The 12664-nt window shown below is 35.8% G+C and overlaps 1 protein-coding gene across 8 annotated transcripts in view; it reads right to left on the bottom strand.

Moving 5' to 3' along the window:
- LOC113231666 (poly(rC)-binding protein 3) overlaps positions 1–12664 on the bottom strand; it is a 321596-nt gene that overhangs the window by 31780 nt on the left and 277152 nt on the right. For all 8 annotated transcript variants that reach the window (XR_003310575.1, XM_026466111.1, XM_026466113.1 and 5 more), the window contains exon 4: positions 2281–2325. The gene's annotated coding sequence lies outside the window, so the exon portion shown is untranslated. The remainder of the gene's footprint in view (positions 1–2280; positions 2326–12664) is intronic.

Genomic DNA, 12664 nt, shown 5'->3' with positions numbered 1-12664 from the left:
TATTACTAACTCGTTATGTACATATTGTTCCCATAATTACTGTGACCTTAATCATTTGTTTTTGACTGCCGACAATTTTCTTTACAACGTCTTTTACTTATTTCTTTAACCCAAAACCATCTCGAATATATGTATAACAATTCCCAGTACTGTACAGAAGCTTTTAAAGCACACAAGTTTAAATAATGTAATATTTGAATTTGTAAAAAGCACCTTTAAAATAGTGTAAGTTGTTTATATGTAATTTCTTTTTTTAACTTTCATACTGTAGTAGTTAGTTTTTTTAAAAATTATATTTAAAACTCTGTAATAATTATAATAATTCATGTTTATGCTGATGGCTTTGCCAAAGCCTTAATATGGCCTTAATAAATTTAAAAATAGAAAATAAAATAAAAACCATCCATAAAAATCTTAAATTAAAATATTAGTTCATCATTAAATTTAAATTAAAATAATCTTAAAGTATTACTTTTTAAAGTTTAATAATGACAATTTAGTACATGACAACCGTAACGCTTTATTTTACAGATATGCTAAACCTGATGAACCTAAGATCTATATGACGGCCTGTAACGTGTAGTGAGATGCTTAAATACATCTTTTTTACGATCACTCGAAACGTGTTCCATATAAAACGAAATTTGATTACATTTCCTAATCAAACTCTATTACAATCAGTAGACGTGCTCTACAAACTAATATCAAGAGTTATGTAGATTTTAAGACTTTCGTGGTTATTCACTAAATGATTATCACTAGTAACAGGTTTCTTACCACGGTATAACTTCTTTTTATTTTCCCGATATTTCGGAACGGTTGCACGCTCCATGGTCACGGGTTGACTCTCAGTCAACCACCACAAGAGTTATGGTTTGTTGGTTTTCGGTTAAATAAATATGTTGAGGAGCAACGGGAAATCAAGTTCGAAGTAAGGTAAGGTTTTAGTAGCAGTAGAGCTTCTTGTGAAGTTCATCCAGGGAAGTACTGCCACGTTACCTATTTCTGCCGTCAAGCAGCTAAGTAAGCATTACTGCGTTCCGGTTTTGAAGGGTTGTAAAATTGCAGGTACATGGGACTTTTCAACTTATGTCTCAGGGTGATGCGCGCAGAGGAAGTGAAGCATCTTTGCGATTTAAAGCTCTGAGTGGCGCTGCAACTGTTATGGACAGGTGCGTCGTTTACCATCATGCGCACGACTTGTTCGTCCCATCATTTAGTATCTTAAAAAGAAAAAAGTATATTTAAGGTATAATTTAAGAAAATCTAAATAATCAGAGCAACAGAATCGAGCGGAATTTAGACAAAAAAACACACTGACGTGGAGCAATAGAAAATATTAAAAAGAAATTAGATATATTTTAGTCCGTAGGTCAATGCTGCCCGGTCCACCAGTTTATAACAAAAATAGTTACTATTTTATTATAGAGGCTCAAAATCTCGTAATAGAAAATTACGAGATTTTGAGCCTTTATAATAAAATATGAAAAAGCTTTAGGCGTGAAGACAAATATGATTTCGAAAAATCATCATCCAAAAGGAAAATAGTCAATAGTTCGTCTTGAAAGTTAGTATTTACACATTTTAAATTACGCAATGCCTGGCATGCACGCTTCTTTTATTTTTTTCCACTCTCTAAGCATGCACGCGAGTGATTTTAAAACGGCAACATAAACAAATGTAAATTTTTTCCAAAGGCAATATCAAGACTCACGTCTTAGCCTACGTTCGGGATGTTATGAAATATGTTTATTTTCATATCTAACTCTACGAAAATATAGTTCAAAATGAATTCAATCGCGAGTAAGACATCTACATACGGCAAGTATCCTATCTAATGTTTTACCTGCCATAAAATATTGTTTTGGACCAAATTTAATCCCAGTTGGGGTTAAAGTTATTATTTCCCGGTAAAGAGAACATCGCTGAATAACATTCAAAATTTATTAGGAAAATGCGTTAGAATATTAATTATATCGTTTTGAAGCTATGATATTTCGATAACGAGTATGATGTTCTACAGAATTGAGACAAAATTTAATAATAAGATAAAAAATAAATGATAGAAGATTATTAAAATGTACTATTAACTTGAAATTGTTGACGGTTGACTAACGTTATTGAAATTAAATCATTTGGGACTGGGACCAAAAATTTCAGCATATAATCGAATTGCTTAAACTACAAAGTACTATCCATATTCAGTTTCAGATCATAAATGAAACAGCTAAAGTTTTCCGTTTACTAGTTTCAAAAGCAAATATATTGTAAGATACTTACATGTTAGTAAGCGTATTCAAGCAACGTTGTTTTCGGGAGAGAGATCTGGAAAACAGAAAAGAATATTTAATATTTGTGTATATATATATAATGAAGTGTATTATTTATTTGTAGGTACAGTTTTAGATGATCAACCACATCGACAGACAAAGAAAATTACGATTTTGATTAAGAAAATTTACCGGTCGTGGAATAGGCAGGATGAGAGGCCTATTTCCTCTTATTTATTATATAGGCTCACGTTTGTCCATAATATCACCTTTTTGTAAATGTAGACGTGGGTGAGGATGATACGTCTAACTAAAAGATGTCTGTTCTGACCTTAAAGTTGTCCAGGTTGTGAGGTAATAAACAATACAGAGAGCTACATTTCATAGATGTAGGTATAACGAGAAACTTACAAGCAAAAGATTCGATAGTTCTTTGTTTCATACGTAATAAGCAAGTACCTATTTCTGCCGCTAAGTGCCTCAGTGGTTACCAAACTCGACTGCCACGCAGGTCCGGGGTTCGATTCCCGGGCCGGGAGAAATATTTGTATGGCCTACATTTATTTCTGTCGTGACTTTGGATGTGATTAGTGGTTGTCTATGTATGTGTCCATGGCACTCACAATATACTTTTTTTTTGAGTTTTCCTAGTGCGGAGCTATGAGTGTGTGCGTTAAAAAAGTTCCAGTAGGGTAAGGGCCCAGTTGTCACACGAGGCGAAAGTTTTCGCGCGGGCGCCACGCGGCGACCGCCCGGTTACCACGCCTTCATGAACATTAATGGCGAATCTGAATTTTATTTACTAGGCTACAATATTTAAATTCCTTTGAATAATACAACCGCGCGGCCGCCTCGCGCGGGCCGCCGCGTTGCCAAATTCGCTCATTTAAGTTAAAAACAGATAGAGCGTATTTTGTCATGACAGTTAGACGCACGCGGTCGCGGATGCGCGGCCGCCGCGCGGGGTAAGTGCGATGAAATTCGTGTCGAATAAATGCGCCCTAAGGATGCAGGTGAAATTACAGGCACATGAAACTTGTCACTTATGTCAAAGTGTGACAGGCGCAGTAGTATTGTCCCTCAGATCTGCGCGATTTACAGCTGACTGGCACTACAACTGCTATGAAAAGGCGTGTCGCTTAACGCCGGGTACAAGACTTGCTCGTCCTGTCACTTGGCATAATAATAAAAAAAAGGTGTATCGGAATGCGTCATATTTCAGTCTCATTATTTACAAGTACGTATAAATATGATAAAGTTACAACGGTTATGTATTGCTTATGGGCAATTAATTTAGTTAGACGTAATTACGAATGATTAAGTGCTATTTCGGGTTTTTACTTAATTACGAAGTCGTTATTTACCTAAGAGTACAGACATAAAGAAAACTTCTACGTACTTTGTTTGTGGCGAAATTATATTAATTTCGGAGAAACGAGATATTATGGCTTGAATTACGAGTAATATTTATACTTATTTTGTATTCTTTATATATGTTATTATTTATCAGTAATGTTTATATACGTACTGTAACTTTATTGACGCTGTAACAGCTCATTTACGTGTTTAAATACGATTAAGTAATAATGGAGAATTTGAACCGAACAATCCGTGTTGTAAATTGTATAGTAGGCAATCCTCACAGGAAACAGGCAAATTGACTGTTATATTTGTTGAATTGGCTCTCCAATAGCACCGCCCAGACATGTAAGCTATAGTTTAGGACACATTGTACAAAAGTTCCTAAACAAATAAGGTTTTTAAAAAAAGGGGAATTTGGAAACTGGAGGACCAGATTCAATAGAGAAATGTTGAGTTAGTGTTTTAACCGAACGTAATCGGGGAGATGAAATCCGCTCGACTTCGTTCGTAGGGTATGTAGAAAGAATGGGAGAGGATCGAACTGCCAAAAGAGCGTATTTAGGGCAACTTACGAGTCATTGTTCAGTGATATCGATGGAAGGATGAAGTCTCCAAACACTGAAGGAGCTGAATGTGCACGAATGGTCGGAATTGGCACAACACCGAAAGAAGTGGTGTGTGCTGAGGCCAAGATCTATTTCGGGTCGCTGAGCCAACAAAATAAGTAACATTTTTCGTCGTCGTCACTTAGCACGATGCTTACAAACCTCTCTAGCTTCACTTACGCTCATCAATCTTTTCACACATGCCCATTTCATATTCTTCTCACTACACACTCCAGCATTTTTAAGAACACCCTCAATTTGATCTGAGATTGTTTTTACTGGCCCTCCTCTTCCAATGATTCCTTCCATGTTAGCTCTACATATTTCTTTCGTAAAACTAGATCCATTCATCCGCTTCATGTGCCCAAACTACCTCAGCATACCCTTTTCTATTTTTGTCATTACATCCTCTTTCAAACGACATTGTTCACAGATCACAGTAGTCTTCACTCTGTCACACCACATTGAGGGATCTCATTTCATCTGCATTCACTCTACTCTCATGCTTCTTCTGCCATACCCAAGACTCACTCCCATACATTAGCGTTAGAACCAACCGCAATATAATTATTATTAAAGCTGGCTACTACAGCTTCAACAATAATAACCTATCGCTTCTCAATCAGTGGCTGTGGGTTCGAATCCGGACTCGCAACTTTGAGTTTTTCGGATTTTATGTGCGAAATTGAATTTACCATGAGCTTTTTGTGAAAGAAAACAACCCTCGGAAAATGTGTGAAGTCTCCAACCCTTATTGGACCAGCAGCGTGGCGGACGGTCTAAACCGTTGCCTGAGAGTAGAGCCGGGCACAGCAGTGGGACGTATGAGTAGGTTGATGATGATAATTATTAAGCAGTTAAGTTTAATTAGTATGTTCTTACGAGACGTCTGTAGGTATTACGACTTCCGCATGATTTTAGATTTTTATCTGAACAGATTTTATGCAATAATGATACATATTTATTAAACGAAACAAGCATAAAAATCGAAGAGGAATCGTGAGCTGTTAGTGCAATTGTGTGTTAGTGCAATTACTGAAATGGAAATGTTCACAGTTCGTTCACATTCGCCGTTCATTCAAGTCTCGAAGTGTAGTTCTAGTGTGAGAGTAGTGTGTAGTCTAGTTTTGCGCATAAACTGTTCTTTTCGTTCGAATTCGCGTAAATTCCAGTATCTTCTTCTTTTTGAGCCTACGGCTGATGATCCTTTTCGCAAATCTATAATTATGTACTGAAAGCTTATCGTTCTTTCCGCGAATTGAATTTCAAGTGGTGATTACCTAGGCTGCTAAAAGATTTTGAAAGATTCATATTGAATGTTATAGGAAATCACTCAGCTTATATTGATATCAGTTCGAGGTATTAAAATATTGATAGCAAACCTCCCTTCAAATGCAAATCCATTGTTATTGACTAGCTTTATAGAATTTTATATCATCGCCTTAAGAGTGAAAATGTGCTTCATATTTTGTTTTTACTAATTTTCATTATAGCAAAATTTGTAAAGCTCTGAGTTAAATATACTAATTAAAGTAGTATCTTACACATTAAAATGCTAACAGCTCAGCTTCGTCTTAAAAAAATACCTACAAACCACATACGAGGTTTTCAATCTAAGGGCTGGCTCATATGATGCCGTTAATTCTTGCCATTTCCAGTTTAAGGCGACGATACGTCATATGCATATATCACTGCTGCTATATATACGAATCATTGACTTACAATTATATGGACGACGGGTCTAATACAAAAACCACGAAAAAAATGTCCCAGGTCAACCTATTTAAACGTATTGACATGTAAAGGAATATGAATAAGCTAAAACGTTGAATTTAAATTGTAATGTCATCGCAGTACTGTCTAATTTTGCATGCTTTGCTGTCAGTCGAACAAACGAAGACTAAAGCGTGAATGACGCTCTGTATACGATTTTAACGCCCTATAAGTTCGGACACTTTTTAGCGCGGACTCGACGTCCATATAATTGTAAGTCAATGATACGAATGTATTGATTGTCTACGAAATGCAGGGAAATTCCTTCAAAACAGTTTAAAAACGTCATTACCCCCTTCTTCACCTTGACAAAAAAATAAAGAATTGAAATATAAAATTATTGCTTTTAATTAAAATACTCAGATAGGCTTACGGAAAGAAGTAAACTGGGTGAAAGGACGGTGTTACAATGAACGCCATCTCACAGCAGTTGCTGAAACCAATTAAAGTTAATAATCCTCTAATATAACACGGCCGCTTTTTAAATTAAGTTCGCCAGATTTCGTTGTTTTATCTCCCCCAAGACTATGCAAATTATGCACAAGATATACCTACATAAGAATAACTTAGGGATAGGCACATTTTCTTGAAAAATTACCTCCAGGGCACGCAAAGTAATATTCCCGTAAATTAACTGAGAATTTTAAACGTTTCCTTTCATAACGTTCTTGTTGGAATTAAAACATTTTTGTACTACGTTTACTATTAAACAATTGAATTTTTCTTTGAAATTAGAGTTTTTTCTCTTTTACCGTTATGCAGTGTGAACAGAATATAAAGCACTGAATCAACACGACTTAAATCCTTTCGTTATCAGACCCGTGCTTAGCAGTGAGGCGTTTATAAGTAGCTTACGATGTCCCACGGCCGAATCTTAGAGAAAAAAAAGTAAACGATATACTTAGAATGAGAGAAGGAAAAGTATAAGTGCAGGACTGAACGTTGTATAGCTTTTAGGAAAGAACACCATCACTGGAATCTTTCAAACAATGATCAGAGATAGCATTATGGATTCCATGACACTTGAGGAAGGAACTTGTCAAATCGCCGACACATGAACCGAATTCGAACCTAATTTAGCAAATTGCATTATTACGTAACTATATTGCCTGGAATGCATGCATGTGAGATGTGATTGTGTTATAACGATCATATGGGTATTCCAATAACGTACTTGACTCTCTGGCGATTGACTGCATACGGGTTATATCTCTACACCATTTGTGTAACTACGTAAGTAAATGGACAAAAATAATAGAAATTCGTGTTGTATTTAACTAAATGTAGCCACATGCAAAGGCACGGAACAAATGTGTTTGGCAGTGTTTTAGTAACATTATAAGGTAATTAACCGAAATATGTATTTATAATGTAGATCGTGAACCACTAATAGAGATAACAAGCATGTAAATCAATATTAAACAGAACGAAGATCTGTAGAGTATTTGGTTACGTATACTTTCGGGAAAATAGTAATTCGCCTCTGTTGTATTGCGATTTCTGTAGGAGGAAATTTTAATTCCAATTAAGAAATCTATACAACACACTTGGTAAGTATTATATTTAATTATATTTTCTTCTTCTTGGGGTTTCTCTTCTATCGGATGTCGGTCAACTTCATGGCAATCCTGGTTTTGGAGGCTCCCGCTCCAGAGAGGTGGTAGTGCAGTCGAACCATTTCCTTAAAATTTTTCAACTACGCACTATAAGTTTCCGGAATGAATAAGAAAAAAATACTATAAATGGTCAGAAATGAATTTATTGTTTCTCAAAATATTCTCCGTTAGCGATAATGCACTTTTTCATACGAATGAACCAATTTTGAAAACATTTATGCCTCTCCTCCTTGAAGAACTCTGAAACATATTTTTCATACTCTTCGACAGCCTCTTCAGGTGATGAAAATCGTTGACTGCATAACTGGTTCTTAATTTCTGGAAATAAATAAAAGTCACAAGCTGCCATGTTGGGACTGTACGCGGGATGGCTCATAAGGTCAACGTTGTTCACCTTCAAAAAATTATTTGTCTGTCTGACCGTGTGAGAACTGGTATTATCATGTAGCAAGATGATTCGGCGTTTTAGGGCTATTTTTACGGAGTTTGTCAATAACTTCCGGCAAACAAATGGTCGTGTACCAATCACTATTCACGGTGCAATGATTCTCCAAAGCAACAGTAGCCACGTGTCCAGTTTTATTAAAAAAAGAAGCAATCATCCGCTTAGATGCACTTTGCACGCGCGCCATGTTGGTTGTCTCATCTCGAGAGACCCTTACGCTCGATTGCTGCTTTGTTTTGGGATCATAACTATATATAAATAAACTATATATATAAATCCATGTTTCGTCACCTGTTACTATGACCCACACCAAATTTGACGCCCCTTCGTTGAATCTGGTAAGCATGGCATTGCACCAAGTGACGCGATCCGTTTTTATTAGCCTCAGTCAAATTGTGTGGGATCCACCGAGAGCACAGCTTTTTCACACTCAAATGTTTGTGTAGTATTGTTTGTATTTGACTCATACCTATGCCTAAAGATGCTCGAATCTCACGGTATGGCTCATGCCTGTCTGTTTTGATCATACGGCACACAGCATCGATGTTTTTGTTGTTCACAGCAGTGGTGGACGGGCGACCATCACGAAATTCGTCACTGAGATTCACACGACCGCGTGTGAATTCTGTAAACTATAAATAGTCGTCTTGCATGGTGCTTCATCGCCAAAAGCAGTGTGAAGTCGAGCGAAGCTCCGCTGAGCTGGTCAATTACACTTAAAGTCGTAGAAAATCATACTACGAAAATTTTCACCAATTTCTAAAATGACGCCACATTGTAAAAACAAGTGACAGTCAGATGAAACAAACTGTATTCTACAGTCAAAGAGTTCCATTTTAAAATGTTGTAATTACTTTTTAAATATTGTTTATGTAAGTGGCCAATTCCGGAAACTTATAGTGCGCCCTATGTACCGACACTTGATTTTCCAGCGTTTTGCTTTCGATGATAAGCTGGAGTAATTTGTACTTATTGTTCCTCATGACGTGGCGGAAGTACGACAAGTTTCTGCACTGAATGGTGTTCATAAGCTCCACTTTTTTTTCAATTTATTGAGTACTTCTACATTTGTAACCCGGTCACGGTAAACCCACAGATTCAAAAGCCACCAGCTACCTTGGTGTGTTCTGTGCGAAAATCCAATTCTACGCCATATAGTAAAACTGAGAAGACGTAACAGCGTACAATGCGCAATCTTAATCTATTACTCAGGTTCCTCTCACACAGCACTCTATTCATATTGAAGAAACTTGATTTTCGATGCCGACATTTCGAAGAGCCATTTCGATGCCGACATTGAATTCTTGAGCATGGTCTCCAATTTCATTCACCCAACTTCCTAAATAACTTATTTGAACATTTCCACTTCTGCTTTCCGAACAAATAGCTATAAGTTAACTAAATATTAAGTTAATAATAATTACATCTTTATATAAGAAATGAAATTATTTTTCCGGATTTAAATGGCGTATATTTGTTTTTTTCCAAGAAACCAACGTTTCGGGCCCATTACAGGTCCCATGGTCATGGTTGACTGTCAGTTACTCACTCACCGGCACTCATATATTTAAATATTAATAAAAAAATATTAAAATTTCGTTTTGTTGCTGTTGATTTATGCTTTGTAGTTGACTTTTTGTTTGGTTATTGTTGATTTTTTATTTGTTTTGAAGTTTTTTAGTAACTTAATAACATAATAATCGTATCCTTATTTTGTATGTTATTTGTTCTTATTGTCCCTAAATCGATTCTCACTACAAATTTTCTCGATGAGATATGTGAATCGATGTTTTTTAATTCGATTTTAGGTCCCTACATCTCTAGAAACTTCAAATCTTAAACGTCACCGTACCCATGCATGCTACGTAACATTAACTATAGATATCGTTTATTATTAGGTTGGGGATAGCAAACTTTACTCGCTAAGTACACGAGTTGTTATAGAATGAATAGGTGTATTGCGGTATTTGTACTGCGGTGGACCTGGGGGTTAATGGTTTCCCATTATTAGGTCGTTATACGAATTACTAGTATAGTATATACGAGTGCAACAAAATAGATAGGACATTTGACACAATATTAGCAAATAAGGAACGTAAGTGTAGCAACTGCCCTGCCCTAGGTAGCACCTACCTAGTCGTCAAGAAGAGAACTTTATAATATGTTTTGTCTTAAAAAAATTATATAGAACGTATATAATTACAACTTAATGTTGGTCATGATTCGATGATATTTCTTGCTATAGGACAAAGAGTACTTTGTTATGTATAGGAGACGGTTGGAGCCTAAGGGTCGTATTCCAGAACTCTATTCAATGCTCAAATCAGGATTTGAGCAGACTTGAGTATGATTTTAAGCACTGGAAATGCGACCCTAATGGCAAGGACTTGAGTATAATTTTCAGTGCTCACTGCAATACTCAAGTCCTGACTTGAGTATTGAGTAGAGTTCTGGAATACGACCCTAAGATTGCACACTTAACCTCGGAATTTAAATATGTTACTAGCTGTACCAATGCCAATGAAAGAAAAACTATTTGTCTAAACGCTTTTTTGGCTACAGACACATTTGTCGGAACAACTGTTTCACCTGATATTTTAAAATGGTTCTAAAACTTTAGAAACTTTTGCGGGCGTGGGCAAAACAACTCACGGAGGTTTTGTCACAATCGGATTAATAATAGTGGAACACGTACTGGACAAACAACCATTAATTTTATGTATATATACAGCTTTCTACGTATATATAGAAGATTGTTTAAGCTTGTATAATGTATAGCTTGGCATAGTAAGAAGTGTTAAAATAATTACTCACAGCACATGTAATAAAAATAAACGTGCTGACACAAAAACGAAAATGGCAAAAAAAATCTCGTCTTCGTATATTTGTTTATGTGTGTGGCTTGGTCAATTGCTATATCTATGTTTGTTACATTATCTATCATAGCAACGTTTAAATGTATATTTGTGGGAAGAGTGAAAACGTAGAAATGTATACGTTACCTGCACTTTCATCTTGCACAATGAATACTGTCTATTGAATAGCAGCGGTGCGAGAGTGAATATAGGATTGTCTTTCAAATAGAGGTCTTATTGCATTCAAAGAAAAAAAAGCATGACTTCCCAGACAGGACCGCCATTAGAAATGTCTGATATTTTATTCCAATGAAGCTGTGATCCTACTTCACAAGTTCAACATTCACGATTTTTTTACGACCTCGGTGGTCAAGTGACTTGCACGCCGGTTTTTATGGTGTCACCATCTCTGAGACCATTGTTTGTGTGTGATGTAAACAAGAGTGAGTGCAAAAAAACCGCTACCATGTGCATTACCATCAAGTGCGTTCTTATGGCACGATGTGAAACATTTAGTTTACGCAGATTACGAGTGTCCAAGAATTGCGCGCAAAAATCGTCTCTGGTTTCTTTCTGTTTTTTTCTATTGTGAAGAATGTCCTAAGTTGAAACGAAACTCTGCATATCTGTGGTTGGCTTTGGTACGGAGCCTGCCACCAGCTGTGGAGCTAGGCACTTCTAGCACTACTTTCATGTAACCTAAGTTGGTAAGTACCAAATCTAAGTTACAAAAAATCTTTATTCAGTCAACTTTTCTAACTAATGTAAATAGTAAATTATAACAATACTAGTACATAAACATGATTTAAAAAATAGGTATTTACCGAGATACGTAGTCACCGAGGTGAAGCGAGTGGCGGGGTCACTGTCCTCTGCGGTGAACACACTTGGGGGACAATTTTACAAAACTTTACTAGATACAATTAGCCAGAATATTGAACAGAATATTTTTTAAATGTTTTTAGATGATTTAGCATTACTTCTATTATTAATTTCTTAAGTATGGCGAGAATGCAAAAGAACACCCTATATTGTATACGGTTGAATCAAACGTATCTATCCCATCATTGACTTAATCCCATGCGCTAATGTTTCCGATGGATGATGTCTTTAACCAATTAATAGTGAAAGTTGCCATTGGATATTGTCATTTGCAATAGAAATAAAGCCCTAAACAGACAATCAAGTCAACTGATTTTGTTGTTACAAGTCAATATACATATTTACACTTGTTAAATTAAGTTTTTTTATATTTCTCCGTAGCATAAACAAATGACTACGTATCTAACTAAATATATTTTTATATTGTCACCAGTTCTTACATCGCCATGAAATAAATAGTCATTGGTTTACCAATAAACAACTATAAAAGCAATTAAAACAATTAAATAGCTAACTGTCCTTATCCTTCACATTGTATGCGCAAAAGACAGAAAAAGATTCATTACGTCAATTTCAATTGTTTGAACCACAAGCAATTGAAATATTTAGAACAAAGAAACTATAGAGTCGCTTTGATGTTAATGTTACTTTCAAAATGATTTTTTTTATTAAATGTCAGTTTAACGGCTTGGGGTTACTTATCAGCATTCGGAAAAGACGTTTGCCCGAAATAACGTTTGCTTGAATTTTCATAATCCCAAATGTATTTTTTTAGGTGTTTTTAGGAATATTACAAAACAAACCTACGCCATCTTAATCTTTTCTTTGTTTGTTTGTTCAACCAATATTCCCTGAA

This window comes from Hyposmocoma kahamanoa, unplaced genomic scaffold, assembly GCF_003589595.1.
Source record: "Hyposmocoma kahamanoa isolate Upper Pololo Valley unplaced genomic scaffold, ASM358959v1 66, whole genome shotgun sequence".
Lineage (NCBI taxonomy): Eukaryota > Metazoa > Arthropoda > Insecta > Lepidoptera > Cosmopterigidae > Hyposmocoma > Hyposmocoma kahamanoa.
This window is presented reverse-complemented; position numbering and strand designations above follow the sequence as displayed.